The sequence below is a fragment of the Tupaia chinensis genome, unplaced genomic scaffold (genome assembly GCF_000334495.1).
Source record: "Tupaia chinensis unplaced genomic scaffold, TupChi_1.0 Scaffold000534_1, whole genome shotgun sequence".
NCBI classification, from domain to species: Eukaryota; Metazoa; Chordata; class Mammalia; order Scandentia; family Tupaiidae; genus Tupaia; species Tupaia belangeri.
The window spans coordinates 781482-802338 of NW_006160047.1; the positions used below are offsets into that span (position 1 = coordinate 781482).

Genomic DNA, 20857 nt, shown 5'->3' on the forward strand with positions numbered 1-20857 from the left:
AGAACCTCAAGGAGGGTTACAGCGTTACATTCTTTTTCTCTCTTTAACTCACTCTGTACTGATCAACCAGTTTTAAATCCTGCACACATCCTATTAATCCCAGGTAGCTCTTCTGTCTGTCTGGATGAGTTTCTTCAACAGATTCTCTGAATATGCGTTAAAAAAACATAAATCACTGGATTAAACTTGTAGAGAATGATGAAAGCTAAATTCGTGTATATACATGTGGTGGGACAAATGGACCCTTCTTTTATTTAACCTGAATGAAAGCAATAAATTTGAAACAGGTTTAACTGATGATATTGGTAATCCACAACAGATTTCGTAAGTGTTTTTGAATGAACATTGGTTTTGTTCAATAATCCCTTGGATTAAAGTAGGGTTAGATAACTCAAACAATCTGCAAAGAATCACATTATTTTGCTATTTATCTTTTATTATTTTACCAAAAATTATATGTATGGTTTAGACTTTAGCAAGTTTGATAAAAAAAAATTGCATTTGCCTTTTCATTTCTTAAAATTTGTAGTTGAGGGATGACTATGTAGGGTTTTTTTAGAATTATTTAATATAATTTATTATTATTATTATTAAAACTTTCTTTTTAAAAAAAATTATTTTATTTATTCATTCATTTTACTTTAATTTGACCAGAGAGAAACAGAGAGAGAGAGAAAGAGAGAAAGTGAGAAAGCAAGCCACCAGGTCCGGGATGCAAACTGTGGTTGGCCATATGGGAATATCCAGTGCCTTAACCATCCCACCACCTGCTGGCCCCAAGAATATGTAGTTTTTACCTGCGTTCTTGAGTAGCAGACTATTCTTTATCCTCTACTGTTAATATGTAGCATTATGTAATAATAATACATATCTGTTTTTAGGTATGTGACAATACCCTTTTCTCCTAATTTCTTGCTTTACCTACCTATCACATTGACTTTAGGTCTTCGAGATTGCATAAACTTCAAGATGTAGGACAAAAGTCCCTTAAAATTCTATTATGTATTTACTAAATTGCCAAAAATAAGGCTTGGCAAAATTTTTAGGTGGATATTTGGAGTCAGTTCTATTAATAACAAAAGCAAAGAATTGCTAACATTTATTTAATAATTAATACATGCCAAGAAGTTTTTCATTCATTATTTCATTGAATTCCTCATAACAACCCTGTGAAATAGGAACAATTATATCTTCATTTTTGCAGATGAGAAAACTAAATAACATGGCTAATTTGCCCAAGGTCAGAGCACATGAGTAGATCCAAGATTCAGACATAACATTCGAGTCCATGTGCTTGTACACCACACAAATTACTAAATAATGAATTACTCTAAAACTTCATGCTTAAAAGAATAAACATTTATTATCTGATAGATTCTGTGGGACAGGAAATGAGGTGACTTAGCTGGGTAATTCTATGTTGAGGTCTTTTGGGTGTCAGCAGGAATTTCAGCTATTGAAAGGCTAGATGAGGGCTTGACGGTCTGCTCCAAGATGGCACATGCATGCCAGGGTTGGCAGGATGCCTTAGTTCCGCCTTGACTGTTGGCATAGATTCCATGCCCTATGAACCTTTCCAAAGAGATGTTTGAGTGTCTTCTTAGCACAGTAGCTAGTTCTTTTAAAGGAAGATAGAAATCACAATGTCTTTTATAACCAATACTCAGAAGTCCCACTTCATAATTTCTGCAATATCTTATTGGGTATCCAAGTCGGCCGTATTCTGTGTAAGATGAGACTATATAAGGCAGTGCATATCAGTGATGAAATAAGTTTCATCTGGATCATCTTAGAGCTTGACTACCATATCCACCACAATATATTACCTTTGAAAACAGACTGTATGTTTACAGCATAAAATATATTACTAAAGAAGTCACACATTCCAGTTATATTTATATAGAACAAAGAAACAGCACTGAAAAGTTACATAGAACTCCAACTGCTACTGATTCAAATCTTTAATACCTTTCAGAATAAAGGGACATTACTTTTATTGGATAAAATTTCACAGAACAATATTCACATCCTATTCAAATGTAGGAATAAAATCACATCTGAAGGGAGAGATGGAATTATTTTTAGTTATGAATCATTTTGTGCTCACCCAAATTCTCATTTCACTCTAGCCCAAATTGCCAAGGATGGTCTATACAAGGAGCCATCACATTACTTCTGTAAAGGTCCAGATAGTTAATTTCTTTCAACTTTTCAGACCATATAGTCCCAGTTACAACTATCCAGCTCTGCTTTTGGGGCATGAAAGTAGTCGTAGACAATACATGAGTGAGGTGGCATGACTGTGTTTCAATAAAACTTTATGAACAAACACATGCGGTTGGCCAGATTAGATTGGCTCCCAAGGCATAGTTTGTCACTCATTGGTCGAAACCATTCTTGGGTGGAATTTTGAATACTACTTTGATTTCAAGTAATTAAAATTACTTTTTTTACTTTTATCATGTTATTCATGATACAGAGAACATGTGCATGCATGAGAAAAAAAGAAAGAAGCTTCCTCAACAGGGTCACATTATTCAGCAGATTCCTTTCCACAGCCCTCCAGCGTATCAGGATCTTGGTGATGTGTGCATAAACCTAGTGTTATCAAGCTGCCATGCGGATCTGAACCTAGTCAGTCCAGTGGCTTCCAGTGCTGCCATTCAGTTTGCTACAAACGGCACCAACTGTGCCACCAGGACGGGTCACTTTAAATTTTATGTGACAGAATTATATTGTTTGCCCCAGTCTATGAAATACTGTACATAAGTGAATAAACTTTTAACAAAAATTTTAAAATATTGTACAATTTTAGGAAGTTCACATTATCAAAACAGAAAAGATAAACTTCCATAAAAACAGAGCATGCTAGGTAAGACAAACAATTTACAAATCACATTATCACTTTAAAAATATCATGTCATTCTAGACAATAAATTGAATGTACGGAGGATGAAATTTGGGGAATTTTTCATTTTATCTGTATAATACATTTTTCATATTTTTGGCTGACCTTATATTCTCCATACTTTATACACTGCCCAGCACAGAATAGGCACTCAATAAATATTTGTCGAATGAATTAAAAATCTTACCTTTTCAACTCTTTATACCACATGCTCTTCACCCCCAGGTCTTGACTGTCTTTTTTTGCCTCTTCAATAAGCTTTTCAGTGCATCTTATGATGTATGAAGTTCACTGTTAGTTTTGCTTTTTAAGAGGCCATCCAACAAGAAGTAAATGGCAGGTAAGAAATAGCTATTGCAAGATAAGTGAAGATATAAAGACTTTAAAAATTGAAAAATTATAGAACAGAATGATCATTGACTCCAAATAGACCGCGTAACAGGAGCAATGAAGCATCAGACAATAGAGTAATTGGTGAGGAATTTATTGGCCTCTCTCAAAGCTAATAAAGACCAGCTCAGTTTAGTCATTCTCACTTTTACATCTGTTATTTTTACTTTGAGACCAATCATTATTTTTTTAAACTCACATTCTAATGTAGTTATATCTATATCTGAAAAGATGTCTACTATGGTGTTTATTCACTCATTCCCATAATACTTGTTTGTTTATAAAATGCTTACAATGTACTAGACAAGCTCTGAGAGATATGCAAATAGAAAATAAAACATTGGCCCTGCCCTTAAGGTGCTTAGGAACAAAAAGGTAAACAGGCACAATAAAAAGGAGCAGAATCATAAAGTATAAAGCTGATAGCCCACTTTATTAACTCCACATGAAAAAGATGTTTTAAACTTTCATGTTATGAGTGCCAAAGACAACACCTATCATGCAATTCAATTATTCCTACTTTTCAGAGCAAAAGCAACGATAACAATAAAATCATGAATACTATCACTGAAATAATTGGTTTATAAATGTGTTCCAGAAAATACAAATTATTAATGGTATTTTAAGGAGAAGAAAGTTGCATAGCAAACTTATTTTATATAATGCAGGGTTCAACAAAATTAAATAGGTTTTTATAAAAATTATTATAGGACTTCCCAGTGCTAATAATATGGTAAAAAGCATTGCAACTCACTCAGAGGGCAAATATGTTTTGTGGTGCTTTGGCATGTGTTAGATGAGGACATGTTTTTAAAGGAAGCATCAGTTAATATCTACAAGAACATGAATGTTTCTTAGAACATGATTTTTTAAAAATAATTATTTAACTTTATTTGTTTTTTAATTTGACCAGAGAGTGATAGAGCGAGAGTGAGAGAAAGTGAGAAAACAAGCCACCAGGTCTGGGACTCAAACTGCTGTCGGTCATGTGAGAGTCCAGCATTCTTAACCACCATGCCACCTGCCGGACCTACTCAGATCATAATTTCACAAATACAGTTTCACACATTTTACTCAACTCTTATTTTATTCTTGGAGAGCTGATCCTTTAAGTGAAATTGCAGACAAATTATTTTGTTAAGAAATATAAAGCTCTCTTCTTTATATCTTTCAAATCTAGAATTTGGTTGATTTGTCCCTTTTCAAAGAATTATTTGCCTGTGGACCATTAAAAGTTATCAGGTTTTGCTAATCCTCAGCTAATTATGTGGCAGCATTTCAGAAGAGCCCAGATGGGTCTCATAGAAATCTGTAGTCTTTTTTTTCTTTTTTACTAATTGATTTACTTTTATTTATGATTATTTCAATTTGCTATAAAGCACGTGCACTCACCAGAGAGAGACAGAAAGTGAGAAAGCAGGCCACCAGGTCCAGGACTTGAACCACAGTCAGCTACTGGGTGTCCAGTGTCTTTAAGCACAATGCCACAGGAATCTGTAGTCAATAGCCAAAAGATGAGCAGATTAAGCCAACTGATGGGAGCATTCATGTAATTCCCCCATTTAAGCATTCCCTCTTTCCCCTTTCTCCAACTTTTCCTCCCTCCTTAGTTCTTCACAAGTTTTTCCCCTCCCCCCCTTTTTTTTGCCTCCTTTCTTTTTACATCTCCTACCAGTGCCTTACCTCTGTCTCTGACCTCCAAAGATCGAAAGTTTACCCTGACAATGGCCATTGCACCAATAAGATTTCAATAGTATTTTTTTGTTTGTTTGAGAGGATTTTGCTATAGGGTGCATGCACTCACCAGAAAGACAGAGAGAGACAGAGAGACAGAAAGTGAGAAATCACCCCCCGGGGGGATGGCCACACCGCAATGCCTTCCTCCATTCTCTCTCAGGATCTTGAGCACGCACGCACATGCATGTAAGTTTAAGCCACTGGGTCCGGGACTCAAACTGCGGTCAACTACATGGGAGTCCAGCGACATAGCCATTACACTAACTGATTTCAATAGTATTTCATAATTCATGCTTGCAAATAGAAATAGTGAGTGGGCAGCTCACCCACAGCAATGGACAGGTTGAGGGGAATGTTCCCTATCTGGTTTCCCAATTTTCTCTCTGCTGTCCTGGTCATTTGCACTGGCTTCACCTTGCACAAAGTCATTTTGGAAGATACGGCCACACAATTTGAGAAAAAATAAGACTACAGCTCCTTAGTGGTAGCGTGGAAGGGAAATTCTGTTTACCAAGTATTTGACCTATGCAGTATTTGCCTCCCAGTGGGGCAACTTATAATTGAGCATCTCATACTAAAAGTGCTCTCTCAAATACTTATTTGGAATAGTAAGTCTTATTTGGAGAAGATAAAATCCTTAAAGAAACTTAAAGAACAATGATTCTTCAATTGTTAGAGAAGTCTCTAATTGAATTGGTAAAAATAAGACACAAAGTTAATACAGACAATAACTATTCCTAGGGAGCCTGCTTCATAATTGCAAGTATTAGATAATGTTGTTAACGTGTCTTTACTCAGATTATTTTACAAAACAATATAGTAAGTTATTACAAAGTGGAGATCAAACAGATACCTACATTAATTTTAAATTCATTTTTAAAGTGAAATTAAAAAAAAAAAGTTATAAGCACTTTTGAAAGAAGCCCATGGGAATCCCTATAGGCTGAAACAAGAAAACCATCTAGCATGCAGTGAATACTTCTGGTAGGGGGTGGAGGGGTATGAAAATGAAAATGGTTTAAGCTACAGAAGGAAGGAAAATCAGAGATTGGTGACTGACCAAAGGAAGCACCTGCTTTCCGGAAATTAAAATCATGTACTAGGCAGCTCTGACTTAATTGCCAAATGGGGTGAAGCCCAGCCTCTAATGTAAAAGGGTCCCAAATTATAATTGGGCATCATGGATTAAAATTCAATACCTGAAAATTTCCTCAGAAATGAATAGGCAACTGGGACAGACTGCAGAGCCCAGTACAATATGCTTCCCGCAGCTGACACTGGCAGGTCACTTTATTTGGCACCAAATAAAGTTCCCAAGTGGTCTTTAAGGGCATTCAGCTGCAGAGTGCTTATTTCATTCATCCCTTATTGTGCTGCCAGTAGCAGATCCAAAGAAGTAGCATGAATCAGCTCGGTGGATGAAATTTTCTCAGGCTGAGTGATGGAGATGCAACTGAACTGACTTCCCCGCGTTACTGGGTTCTCTGCACTGCCTTTCATAAAATGCCAGTTCACAGGAAACTGGGGTGGGGGGGGGGCAGCTTTAAAATGGTCTTTAAGATGCTTCCAAAACAAATGCCACTGAGTGAGAAAGAAAAAAAATTGATGAGGAACATTATATATTGTTGGTATTACCATCTCACTTCGAACTGAGGCACCAAGGCCGAGAGTTGTCCTTTGTGCATACTTCCAGTTACAAAGTAGAATCTACCCTTTAAATATCCTACGTGAAACATGGACCTCTGGCATTTCATTTAGCCCTCTTTAGTTGCTTTTTTTTTTTTTTAAGGTACCTAGAGGACTAAAATTCAATTCATTCCATTTCTTTAGTTTTACACAAGTTGATTTCATGCATATACTCAAGACTAGAGGGTGTTTTCTTGTTTCTGTCAATTCTAGTAACATTTTCTAATTATGAAATAATATTTCGTGTCCTCCTCCTTGCTGGTTTAAAAACTGCAGGAGCTGTAGTAATTCTCCTGAGGTCATGAACCTGTCTGATGAAGTATAGATGAATATAAAATAGTCTCCTAAGCTGAATATGCCTTATTAATGTGTAGTTCCAGTACACATTTTTTATTTAAATTCATGGAAAGGTTAAAAGGCAGTAGTTTTTATTATTGTTTTGCCTTTGGTTTAGGACAAATTCTGCATGTATCTACAGCAGAAATAGTCAGCTAATTATTTCCTATTAATCACTGTTAGCAGCGGTATCTATTAGTACTACTATTACTGAATAGTTAGTTAAAGAGTCTTACATTTCCATTAGAATTAGAAGCAAGGGCTAATTATTTTAGTTAAAGCTAAATTTGATCTGAACGGGAAGTTTCTTTGGCATTTAGTTTAGAAATCTAGGGTATAAAAAGACTGAATTCAGACACTAGAAAAAAATACTTTTTTTTGTTTTTCATTTTTAAAGAACTAGGTATTGTTACGGTTGTAAAATTATATAAGGTTAGTAATATAATATATTCACTAAGATGTTCTGTTCTTGTTTTTAATAGCCAGATTTTGCGTGAGAAGAATTAATTTGCCCAAGTAAATTTACACAAGTGTTTACATGCTCCTCTAAATTGAATTTCTTTTTTGAAATTCCTTTCAAATTTTAATAATTGAATTTTCCAAATTCACATGAAATTAAACAGATTAGCACCATGGGCCCCCATGTGTCCACCACCCAGCATTAATGATTATCAACACATTGCCTACCCGTTTCATCTATACCTCAACCCCTTCCCTCCACAGACATTTCCTCTTGGATAGTCTTAATGTAGAAGCCAAACAGATTGGAATTAAAAGTAGGTGAATTTGGGCGCCAGCAAATGGCACAATGGTTACATCACTGGACTCCCACATGGCCGACCACAGATCAAGTCCTGGACCCAGGATACGTGTGCATGCATGCCCAAAATCCTGAGAGAGGAGGAGAGTAAAGGAGAAGGGATTGTGATGTGGCCATTCCCCCTAGAGAGTGATTTATTGCTTTCTGTCTCTCTTGTCTCTCCAGCTAGTACATGCACACAAAAATCACTTTAAAAAAAAAAAAAGGTGAATTTAAAAAATTGGTTTAGTCACTTAAAAGTTTTATTTAGAAGGAAGTTTTTTTTTTGTTTTCATTTATGTTTTTGCCAGTTGAACCAAGAACAGACTGGTGAACTATATCTACAATGTGAAGTGATGAATGAAGGAGAAACAGCAAAATCATACTTCAAACCCTGAAAATTCAATGATCTGAATTTTCATCTTTTATTTTTTTTTAAAGTAATCGATATGGTGCTCTTATCCACCAGCAGACTCTCTAGTCTTTACCACTCTTCTAAACCTCTCAGCCTGTCTTTCTTGCTTTTTTTTCCCTCTCCTTATTTATTTTTGCCTCTATAAATCATAGATAATAATAGTTCCCACATCATAGCTTGTTAGATTTTAATGACAGCCTCCAAGGACAGGTGCCAGTTAAATGAAACATATAATTAAAATTTGTGCTATTCTAAAATTGGGTTACTTGGCAATAGTCAAATCAGAGACTACCCCCTTCCAGATGATAGGCATGTGGTAGTTATCCGGGTTACCGGGTGTGCAGCAGATGCAATCAAGGACAGCCTTTGCTAGGTGCCAAAAATGTGATGGAATGTTAGTTCGGCACACCCGTATTTCAGGTGCTTCTCCTTGGCACCTGAGTAAGCTTGCATTCTGCAGCTTGGAACTTTGGCAACACCGTTCTTGTTCTAAACAATTTGTGTAAAAGCTTATGTGTTTACCAAGCAATTAATTTAGGTATGCATATATGTATATGTACATAAATGCAATGATCATACTTATGTAATAAGCAGGACGTTTATGAGGCTTTTCTTTGAAGTTCGGTACTTCCTCAATTAGAAATAGAAAGACATGGTCTCATTCTCGGTGCTGGTCTTGGAGATTGACATCATCTTGTTGGACCCATGCTTGCCCTTTCAAGCTTGGTATCATATTTCTGTAGAGTTTCTCCTGGAGTACCCTCTCCTGCAGAGAACCCTTTTGCACTCAAGAGCTAGCTGTCTGCCTGTTACTGTCCCTGTTAATTCTACTCTGCTCACTCTTCAACCTTTCATTGATTTCTATCTCTGTAGATTTGCTGTTTGTGCCCTGAGCCACACTGCTAAGGGAGATACCTATCTCTATCGAGTCACGATCTTTTCATCTATAGCACTCGACTCGGCATCCTGCATGAATTCGCTCTGGGCTCTGGTTCTTTCGGCCAAACTAACCACTCAGATACATTCTTGTCTTTCACTCTCTTCCACTCTTGGACTTCTTGGGTCCATCTACTCTTGGGTCGTCAATCTGTATGTTTTAAGTGGTCCTTGGACAAGGTCTTCTTTGCCTGCCCAGTGTCTCTCTGGCTATATGATTTTATTGATAAGTCTTCTGTGTGACCTGGCTATGCTCCTTGGTAACATGCTCACTGGAAGACACACCAGCTAGACACAACTCTGTTCTGTTATTGAACCTTGGAGTCACAATGTTGCCTCTGGCTTGTCTTAAGCCTCAGCCTCTGCAAATCGGCAGTCAAACAGGGACAATTTCTGTTCCCAAACCAAATGTCCCTCTCAAGGCTATTCTGCTAGGAAATGTGCTCCTTCTCCACGTGCCTCTGTTCAGTTTCAAATCTTTTCCTTCTCCCATATCTTTGAAACACCAAGAAAAAAATTCGGGTTGCTACAATTCAAGCAGAAACAGCTTCATTTTTATTTATTTTTTTTTTTTGGAGAGATTTTCACTGTAGGGCTCGTGCGCTCGCCAGACAGACAGAGAGAGACATAGAGACGGAAAGCGAGAAATCACCCCCCAGGGGGGATGGTCACGCCGCAAATCCTTCTCCTCCATTCTCCTCTCGGGATCTTGGGCACGCACGCACACGCGCCCGGCGTGAGTTTTAAGTCACCGGGTCCGGGACGTGAACCGCTGTCGACCACGTGGGAGTCCAGCGACATAGCCATTACGCTAACTGCTGATTCCCCTTCATTTTTATTTTTTATTTCTTTACTTTGAAGAATTGTTTGTTTATTTTTATCAATTATTATTACTATTGTTATTTAATTTGACCAGAGAGAGACAGACAGAGAAAGAGAGATGGCAAGAGATCAAGCTGCAAGTCCAGCACTAGAACCAGGTCCCTCTTCTATGTGGGAGTCCAGTGCCTTAACCACACCACCTGCTGGCCCCAACCTTCATTTTTAAATTGTTTAAATGCTTAGTCTTTCCTGCTCACCATGTGTGGGTTTCACTCTAACAATGTGCTATACAGAAATTTGGTTGTACATTTTATTTGACTTTCCTTTTGATAAATTTGGCTTTAAAAAAAATCTGTAAGAAAAAAGCATAAATCATTAGGAAAGCATTCAAGGTAGATTAATTGCTTATCAAGTTTTCATTCTCTCTTCAAACCATATTGAGCCACTTGTTTTACATGAATTCCAAAGACTGGCACTAGCTTTCACTTCAGGAAATAAATGACATAGGGTATTATATTTTAAGGACCATTAAAACCTTGAAATCGCACAGTGACTTAGAAAACAAGTTATTTAGGATGGATAGCTTTGTAATGGTTATACAATGGAAAAAATTCATCATGAAATGACCCTCCCACTCTTATTTCACTTATAATGCATGGCAGAAAAATAAGAATAGTACCCAGGTACACAAAGTGTAATGTAAATGGTATAGTAATATTATGAGTCCATGTACCAAAAAAAAAAAAATAGAATGTATTCAATCTTCCTGGGGAATTCTGTGCTAACACCCTTGGCTAGTGATTAGAAACTATTTCTGGACTGAAGGGGTTAGTTCCTTGCTGTTGTCATAACTGCAAAGTTCTGTAATCTGTTACTGAATTTTCTCTGATCTATATTTTAATTTTTGAGGTAAACAACGGAATGTAGTTGTAATATTGTTAACGAAATGATTTTAATGTAAATGACTTAGGAATTATATTAAGTAGCATTTGAATCTGATGTTCTGTTGCCTAATTTATCTTCTAACCTTTTCTTTTACACCTTCATTAGAACATCTATTAAGGTGATAAAACCTAGCGGCCAGATTAAAGGCAGAATGTGACAAGTTCTAAAATAACAAGATTGATAATATAGAGAATTCTTTTGAGCAGAATTTTAAACCAACAACAATTAAAAAACAACAAACTCCACCTGTTTTTATGATGAAACTCAAGCAGCATTTGAGTCTATAAAGAAGCCATAATTGCTTAACTAACTAAAGTGATACAGTTCATTATTTTTCTACTGCTCATTTATGTAGTTTTCCCCCCTGAAGCACACGCATAATTTGGTTTTTTTTTAAAATATGATTTACATATGGCACTTAAAGAAAGATGTTTTAGAAACCCACGTTGTGCTCTTTCTTGTAAAAGCAATGTCCTTTCTTGTTAACGCCAAGGATGCTTTTCCCCAAACACTCATTTCCTGCTCAAGACAGTGTAGCCGCTAATGAGGAAAACGCGGCAAGTATCTCAGTTGAATGTTTTCTTTTGTTTATCTACAGGGAGTTCATCCTGCAATGGGAAAGATCCCTCAGTATCAATGAGTCTGAAAGTGCTCAAATTCTGCCAAGAGGAAAGTTATAAAGCTTTGTGCAGCCACAGTTTAAATTAATCGAAAGCAATGCAAAAGAAACTCTATCATCCCAAAGAACACCAACTGCACGGCTTCCAGTGTCACTGTTTGTAAAATACATTCCGTCTCATTTACATGAGTTCCGTTTCCAGTTACAGGGTCACTGGTTGGCAATTGCAGGAGCTGTTTGTCTAAAATGACAAAGTCTGATAATGGCACTTGCCACTTGTTACAGGTAGAAGATGTTTTTCAGCCTGCTGGGGTTTCCAGGATAGTTCCAGTTACTGGCAATCAAATCTTGAAAATTACTCCATGCCCAATAATAATGAGCACCTCCAGATGGGTTTTTTTTTTAAGACAGCATTAATTCAGAATATAAATTAAGAGAATGCGTTTGATGGTAAAAAAGTACAAACTTACCCACACATTTTGGTTTCATGTATAAAATATAAACAGCATGTGAACTCTCCCTTGTGTCTTCAGAGAGAGCTGCAGCTTTTTATTCCTTCTGAAGAGTGTTCAAAATATACTTGTTTAAACATAATAATCCATAAATAAAATACAGTGCCTGCCAAAATTATTTTTCCACCCACATATAGGGCCTTTAGACACTATTCTGAACTCTGATTTTCTCCTGAGATGCAATTTAAGGACTTAAAAAGTCTTTAAAAGACTTCGTATGAAATATACAGGATTAAAAAAAATTGTGCTTCTATATAGTCAAATTGTACTGTTGTTATAAATACTGTATATAAAATTACCAGATTGCCTGACATTCCATTTTTACAGGGGATACTGCATCATTAAGCATCGAAAGAATATAACTATTCAAACTGCTTAAAATATTTGGTAACCATAAATTATTATCCAAAAATATTTTTCAAGTAGATAAAAAGAGTTGTCAATTCTGCATAGTGAATGCCTCATAAGGGGCTCGTTTGTGGTTGAAAACTGAATAAAAGCAGTAAATTAAGACCAGACTTCACCATAGAGAAGCTGTAATCCACAGCAGATTTCCTTGGTGAATGAAGTATTGTTGTGTGGATTTATCCTCCTTGCTTGTACAGTTAACCAGTCACATCTGTAGCCAAAGTGCCGTCTGTGCTCACAGACAAGGTGGGTTTGCTAACCCCAAGGAGGTAAGCCCGTGCTGATTTACATTGTATTGATAAGTAAAAAATAAACACACTGTGTCAGGGGGCTGCCTGTGAAAGGGCAGATAGTACCTTGAAGGTTATAACTATTGTTAAGAGAGGAGAGTGGGCCCTTAGGAAACTGCCAGTGACACTGAGTGTCCAGGTTTCTGATAGGCTTGCTGCTAGAGGAAGGAGCCTTGAAGAAGCCACGTGAACTGTGGGTATGAGAAAAGGTCGGGAGCAGCTGGAGTTTCTGAGTGCAGTCAGTGCGGAGGGCGGACAGAAATATGGAATACGTTAAAGGAACATCACTCACTATAAATATTCAATGTCAAGAATTTAAATAGTTTACAGACATAGAAGCCCTTGATGATTATTTTATCCAGCATTGTTGATTTTCCTCTGTTGTTTGTCAAAAGCCACCATAATTAATGAATAAGACGCAGGAAGTCTTGACAATGAGTCGGTTCAGTCTTAAGTCTGCATATTTTTCTTTGTGATTACATGCCAATAAAGTAACTGATTTCTCTTTTTGAGAATTAAACTAAAAGGACACAAATAAGTCATACCTCTGCTGTTTTTTTTTTTTTTATAGAGTCCAGTGTTTCCAAAGGACATTAATTTTGATGTCTCTGATGAAGGCTTGTGGCTGCCCCTCATGCTTTACAAAATATGACCAAGTCAGAGCTGAAAAGAAAACCGTAAGTGAACATTATTTCAAAACAGTTATTTCTGATTATTTAGGAAACAATTTATCAGAATTCTCTGAAATTCATCCCAAAATGTACATTTGGTAGGAAATGTGAAAAATACCCTTTAGTCCTGTGGAGTATAGATATTAAAAAATTTTAAGCATCCAACACTTTTCTAAATATGATTTTATTTTATAAATAAGATCAGCTTCATAGGAGAGAAAAAATTTTCTTAAACTTAAGCAGGTATTTGTACCTTCATGTTATAGCAAAATGCATGTAACATATGGGTCACTAGCTCATTCGGGTGTTTGAAACCTTCAGCTCAAAAATTTTTTCCTGCAATTTTCCTGGATTGGAATGTCACTTTTCTGTAAGAGGGAAAATATTTAGGCTAATTAAATCTTTATCAGATTCAGCAGCTCTACTAAAGTGTAAACTAGGTTATCTACTGAAGAAAGGGCCAGTGGGACTTGAAGTAATGTGGATCTCTTTACATTTGTATTACTATTTTACATTTGTAAAATAAAAAAAGAAAAGTTCTTCCAAATATATGCTCTATATGATTTGATTCCTAAAGAATAACATTTATAATTACTATCTCCACTTAATTAAGGATAACCATGACTTGATTATACTCATTGCATCTTTTCAAAGGTGGCTTTCTGAGAAAGCACAATCTCAAAAATCTCTCCTAGTATAAAACATGTGTTCTAGCGATACTTCTGGAGTTTTAGAAGTTTTTTTCTTCCAGTTAGTGGAAAGGGGTGCCATGCTAGTTGTGTATAGGTTTATCTCAAATTGTCTGCAAATACGATATGAGGACCTGAACCTAACGAAAATGTTTTTCCAAACCAAATACAGTGTTTACGTCACCCTTCCCACCTCCAATCACACCCATAGCCACACAAACACATTCACAGACCTCGGAAGTCAAGGGGAAAAATCTTTACTAGAAACTGTCATGAGCAGCAAATTAATGCTTTGGTCCTTTGGAGTTATATTTTTGAAAATAGTTGTAGCTTAATCAAAATAACCATTTATTTTTATATGTTTACATGCCTTCTGTGTATTGCAACAATTTAATAAAGTAAGAAGACTTTCCCTTGAGAGAAAACGTGCTCATTAGCGTTTGTTAACGTCGCCTAGCACGTTCCTTACGTGCTGGGAAAAGGTTAGGATCCACTCACTGTAAGCGTGAAGGTCATAGGTGAGATTCTCTTTGTTGCAAGTGCTGAGAAATAATCATTTAAAGGTCAGTTGCACTCAAAAAAAGAACATTTGTTTAATAAGTAACTCATTTTGGGATATGCTGCACTTTTAAAGGTTACAGGATAGACCATTTTGCCAGTGATGTCAGCAAGAAGTACTATTAAAGTCATTGGTCCTGTTAAAACAATCCTTGGTAAAATTCAGATGGTACGCCTTCTTGCATAACCCACCACACTACAAAAAAGTGCCTAAACTATTTACAGCGTGGTTTCATTGCCTTGTGCACTTTACCTTAAGTACTCGGTTCCTCTTAAAAGCAACAATGGAGTGTTAGATGGAAATACACATCAGTCTATGTGTGTGCGTGCGTGTGTGCACACACACACGCACACACACACACACACACTCCCTCTCTCATGTCTGATGCATTGTATTTCACTTCATTCTTTCCATTTTATTAATTTATAAGAACATGCCCATTTGTCATGGGTTATAGGATTTCTCACTGGATATCCTGTTGTACTGTACACCAAGAACTGCCTTGCTGGAAACTCATATATAAGAAACTATTGATTTATAACTTTCTCCTCCCTCTCCTCCCCAACTCTCTCTTAGAAAAGCAAAAGAGAATTTGTTTTGGCAATAAAATGGAATACTAATCTGATCTGTAGACAAAAGAGAAGTAACAATACTTGTAACACAGGCAAAACTCTTTCAGTACCTAAAGGGCTATTTTTCAAGCTCTGAATAAAGGTGGTAGTTTATTTAATATGATTTTTGTACTATTAACATTTTTGCCTTTAGGGATCCAGTACACAACAAATAAAAGTTGTTTTGCTGTTTTTACATTGAGCCTTTTATTTTTTCTAGAAGACTAGCTCTTTGCTTGAGATGAGTATATGAATAAAATAACTTCAAGGAAAACTTCTGTAGAAAGCAATCCCTTCTCAACACTTAATTGTGTAAGATTTACATTTATTATTTTACTCTTCACATCAGTTACAAAGCTCCCCCATTATGATATTTTATTGATGGTAAAGAGTGAGCTACTAGATTTTTATAACGAGTTGATTTTTAACATATGCTGAGTAAGAAATTTAATTACAACTTGAAAACAATACACTGTCGAGAACTTCTAAGATTCACTGTTTAGATTAAAGGAACTACTGAGCTTATAACTCTTACCCTATTGTAAAATAAGACCTATCTTTATGTCTCTAAGACATTTGCAATTAGAAGAAAATACAGCACTCTTATTTCAAGTAACTTAGCTAAAAATCAAGTTATTCTCTTAATTTAACTTGCTTTTCATTTGAAAGAGGGCAAAATCTATTTCCTGGGCAATTTTGCAGAGCAAAGATATTAATACTTTGGGGTTTAATTGTATCCTGTGTTTAAATACACTATGGGTGAAACCCCAGACCTCTGCTTAATTGCTGTGAGAAAATAGCCTGATTTCTCTGAGATTAGGCACACGCTTATGTATACTTTGACCTAAGAGTGCCTCCTTCAGAATTAATCTTCTAAGGTAGAGGGATTTCCTTTTATATGTGCAGCAGGGCCATTCGTGACAAACGGAGCCTAATAAACTAACTTCACCCTCCAGACCTTGCTTTTGCTGTCAATGTTTTTCTTCATCTATTCATTTCACACATCCCTTGTCCAGTGGCTTATTAGCAAATAACCCTAAAATGGGTAGGGGGAATCATTTTAATGGTATTTTTTAATTAGAGTACTTTGAAATTTAAATTGGATACTTCAAAAATAAAACTATTTTAAAAACTTTCAATTTTCTTGTGAGACATGAAATATTCTGAAATAACTCCACTTAAGTACATACCATAGCCCTCTGAAAAGACAAACAATTCATATTTACTTAAAATTTTGTTCTGCAGCTGTATTTTGTTGGATCCGTCTAATGTATGAAAGCACTTTTTCTTTCCCATCGGCTACATCAGAATTGTTTTTGTAAGATGTAACAGAATGTTCTGGTTTTAAAATATTTATATTAATCAAAGTTAGGGCTGTTTATATTTTTTGGCAATAGGGCTTTTCTTTAAAAGTGATGCACTTCCATTTAACTAAACAAAAGTGTTGAAATGGCCTGTCATATAAACTTCAACATGGTGCAGTTGGTAATAGAAATTTTGAAGACAGGAAGAAAGGGGAGCTAGTTTCTAGGCTTCAGGTTAAACATGGATTAGTAAAAAAGTACAACATTGGTCATTTCCAAGATTTTCCTGAGGAAATGTCCTTCATTGCCACTTAAAATCTCTAGTTACCTGTGGAAAGGGTGTGTTCAAGCTTCTTACTCTATTTTCTTGGGTCTTGGAAAGTCAAGTCTAAGAGCTGGCTGAGAAATGATGACACATCACTGCCATGGGGGCCTTACTAAATCATTCTATTAATTTAAAAATTTCTTTCTATTTTATATATCTCTAAATTATTTCAATAAGAATAAAAATACCTACATGGTTTTACTAACAATCTCCTGTATTTGTGGCCAGAAATAGCACCAACTAAAGTGTTTTTTTTTGGAGGTCAAGTCTCCAGTCATTGTTACTGCTTACAGGCTGTGACTCCTGAATACTGTCATATGGTCTATCTGGATTGTCATAAGGGCAATGGAATCTTTATCACAGATATTTTAAACAGCAAGTCAACCTTAAATAAATTCATTTATAGTGATCACATAAGTATTTTCTAGTATGGATGAGTCCAAATTTTTTGGAAGTTTAATAAGATTTTTGTTGTTACTCTGATTTTCATTTGGTAGTTCGAACTGCTTTGGTTCACTTTCTATGAAAAATAATCCTGAACAGGAAGGGTGGGGACTGGACTTAGTCCCTAATATGGAAGTTATAAATGTTTTTTTTCTTCGTAGAGATAGCAAGCATGTATCAAACAAACAGGATGTAATATTATGCATTGCAGGCAGAAGGGCTGAAGGTCTCCTGTTCGAACTTTTGCCCCTTCTAGAATCCCTGATCCTTCATTATTTTGTTTAACTCCATGTAAGTCTTGACCAGTAGCTAGCTGACTCTGAGGAAACATTTCCTGACATCATTTTCAGAGGTGATGGGGGATTATTGTGCTTGCCTTTACATTTTGGGTTGAGAATGAAAAGTATGACTGTGGTTCCTGGTTAATATTTCATGTATGGTATTTTAATTACCAGGTCAGGCTAATTCATCCCTTTGGCCTTTAGCATTACAATTTCATTTTCAAACTTTGGTTAAAGTAGATGGGGGATTATTGTGCTTGCCTTTACATTTTGGGTTGAGAATGAAAAGTATGACTGTGGTTCCTGGTTAATATTTCATGTATGGTATTTTAATTACCAGGTCAGGCTAATTCATCCCTTTGGCCTTTAGCATTACAATTTCATTTTCAAACTTTGGTTAAAGTAATCAATGTACACACACACACACACACACACACACACACACACACACACGTGCACTTCAAGGTGCAAAAATGCGGTAGCAGAACAGGAAATGACTAGACTCTTTTTAATTACCTCATTCATAATGTAAAGTGGTAAGAGAAGAGCAAAAAAGGTCAGGATATAGTAAATATAAAATTTAAATCTCTAAACTTTACTTTTTTTATTGTAACAGCTAAAGCCAATGAAAATAAACATGTATTCCATTATGTTAACACCCTTATGGATTATTTTTAATATCTTATTTGCAATTTCATGCAATTTTGGTATAATCTCATCTATGCATTAGCCTGGGGAGGGGCGTTTGCTTTAGGTAATTGACATTATATAGTCCAAAGCACAGAAAAAAGAAAACATATCTATAATCTTTACCCATTTGCGCAAGCCGAGGGGGGATAATCGGACCATTCTTCCACTGTGTGCCCTTCTCTCCATGCGGTGTTCTTTGAAGTCAGAGGGAGATGGGGGAGCCAAGGCTGAGAATGTGGCTGGAGGAAACAATGAAACGAGCAGGTCAGACTGGCATAACCAGGTTTTATGCTGCATTAGCCAATGGGTTTCCCATAATTGGAGCTTTTCACTATCGTTTTACCTTCTGGTTTAATTCTAATAATGTACTAAGGAGTTTTCTTAAGTGTATTTATTTGAACTTCTTAAAGCTAGACCCACAACCCAGCTCCTCAAAAATGTGAAGAAATAGTTTTTGTTTTAAAAAAATCTGAAAGCATAAAAAGTATCATTTTTCTGCTTATATGTATGTCTAGATGACTCAGAAACACTGGCCAATTACCCTGGCATCCAGAGTGACTGCAAAGCAGAGAGTAAGTTAGGAAGTAGATGGATGGGGTGGGGATGCTCTCTTGTAAAGCAGTTTTCTCTCACTTCCTTACTGCCTATCACCCTCAAGGAGAGATAAATGTAGGCTCATGTTTTCATGGCTTAGCTAAGTGTCAGTCCTGTTACTGCCACATGAAGGTGTATTTCTTAGCCCTCACTGGCTGCAAATCACAGGGAGCATGCATGTGTAAGAATGGACGGAGGCAAAGTTAGGTACTCATGTGCGATGATGGACTGAGGGTGTGGGCAGTCGTTAGACTTAGAGGAACAGGCAGTTGTCCAAAGATTTGAATTTTGAATCTGTAACTAGAGAAAAGTGACTGAAGGCAGGAGTTAGGACCTAGCTGTCTGACTTGTAAAGGCTGTGATGCTAGTTAAGAATAAAACAAGTTCTTCACTCAATTAATATACACTTTTGAGAGTACTGGACTGAGCTATGTGTTAGGTATTAGAGATCCGAAGGCAAATGATTCTTAAAAAATCCAAAGTCATGGGTAGGAGTTATAGAAAGACATGTTAATAAACAAACAGATAATAAAATGAGCACCATAACAAAGGTGTATGTTTAATGCTATAGGAAAACAATGAAAGAAGGTATTATTGATAACTCATCCTGGAGTGTGGAAAGAGGTGCTGGATTGGTGAATGACAGCATCATCGAAAATTTGACAAATTAGCTATGTCTCAAAGTATAAGTAGGTGGGATGTGCCCGTAATTCCACGTCTTGGGAGGCTGCGGTAGAAGGATCGGAAACTCAAGGATAGCCTGGGCGACATAGCAAGATGCTATGTCTAAAAAAATCCAATAAAACTAAAAATTAAAGTACAAGTAGATATTCAACAAGCAAAAAAGGAGGGAGGAGCCATACCAGGTAGAATAGTGTGGATTCCAACCAGAATATGTCTCACCCAGGAAGTAAGTCATTGCTGGGTAGGACTGTAGTACATGGTGAGCAGGCTGCATGGTAGAATAAGAGTCTATCATAACTTGTCTCCAAATTGCTGCCTGATAAACAAAGCCTTGTGTGTTATGCTAAAGAGTAAAGGCTTCTTCCAGGAAGCAGTGGAAAGAAATGTTTAAGCAGGGGAGTAACATGATAAGAACTGTGTTTTTAAAAATATCTGGCATCAGTATATAGGATGGCTTGCTTGGAGGGGAGTTTTCATCAGGTGTCATGAGGTTGAGAATTAAAATTGGGCCAGAGTCTTAATATATTAAGGAGATGCTTTAGGAGGTTAAAAAAAAAAAAAATCAAATACAACTTCAAATTTTATACAACCTTCATGTGTATACTCTCAGGTTTGGGTCAGAGTGATGTGAGTATAAAAATTTTTTTCCAGGCCAGTTAGTAGTAGAAGATGGTGCTTAGGTCAGAATCCCTAGAAGCAGGGCCAGACATTGAATTTGTCTTGGAAAGGAATTTTCTCAACAGAAGAGGAGCAGAGCAGACAGAAGATCACAGAGAAGGATGTGGTCATGGAAGTGGCTTAGCTTGGCCTGGTCACTTAGAAAACTCTGGGTCATAAATTGCACCCTAAGGTTATGCTTCTCTGCCCAGGGAGGATAATTCACAGGTGAGATGACTCTGTTCAGTATGTTCAACTGAAGTCATATCTTTGGGAAATGTGTGGCCAAGACCTTTTAGCAGCCAAACATAGGGAGCCGCTGGGGGAGAGAAGACACTAATGACAGCCAGCCACTGCCATCTGCCCCGTGAACCACTCAATCCCACTTGTGTCTAACATGAAGTTTACCCTGTCCAGGCACAGCTGCTTTAGGATTCTGGTTGGTCACATGTCCTGACCTAGCACAGAACCTAAGGCTTGCAAAACATTTGCAGTTTTCCCTGGTGCAGTCAGTCCCAAGGCCATAGCATACTCATTTGCCCCCT

General features: G+C 36.6%; 1 long non-coding RNA gene across 1 annotated transcript in view; it reads left to right on the top strand.

Moving 5' to 3' along the window:
- Positions 1-20857, top strand: part of LOC106735819 (uncharacterized) — a 254904-nt gene that overhangs the window by 164580 nt on the left and 69467 nt on the right. The window contains exon 3 of the long non-coding RNA XR_003550851.1: positions 13375-13480. This is a non-coding gene — a long non-coding RNA (uncharacterized LOC106735819). The remainder of the gene's footprint in view (positions 1-13374; positions 13481-20857) is intronic.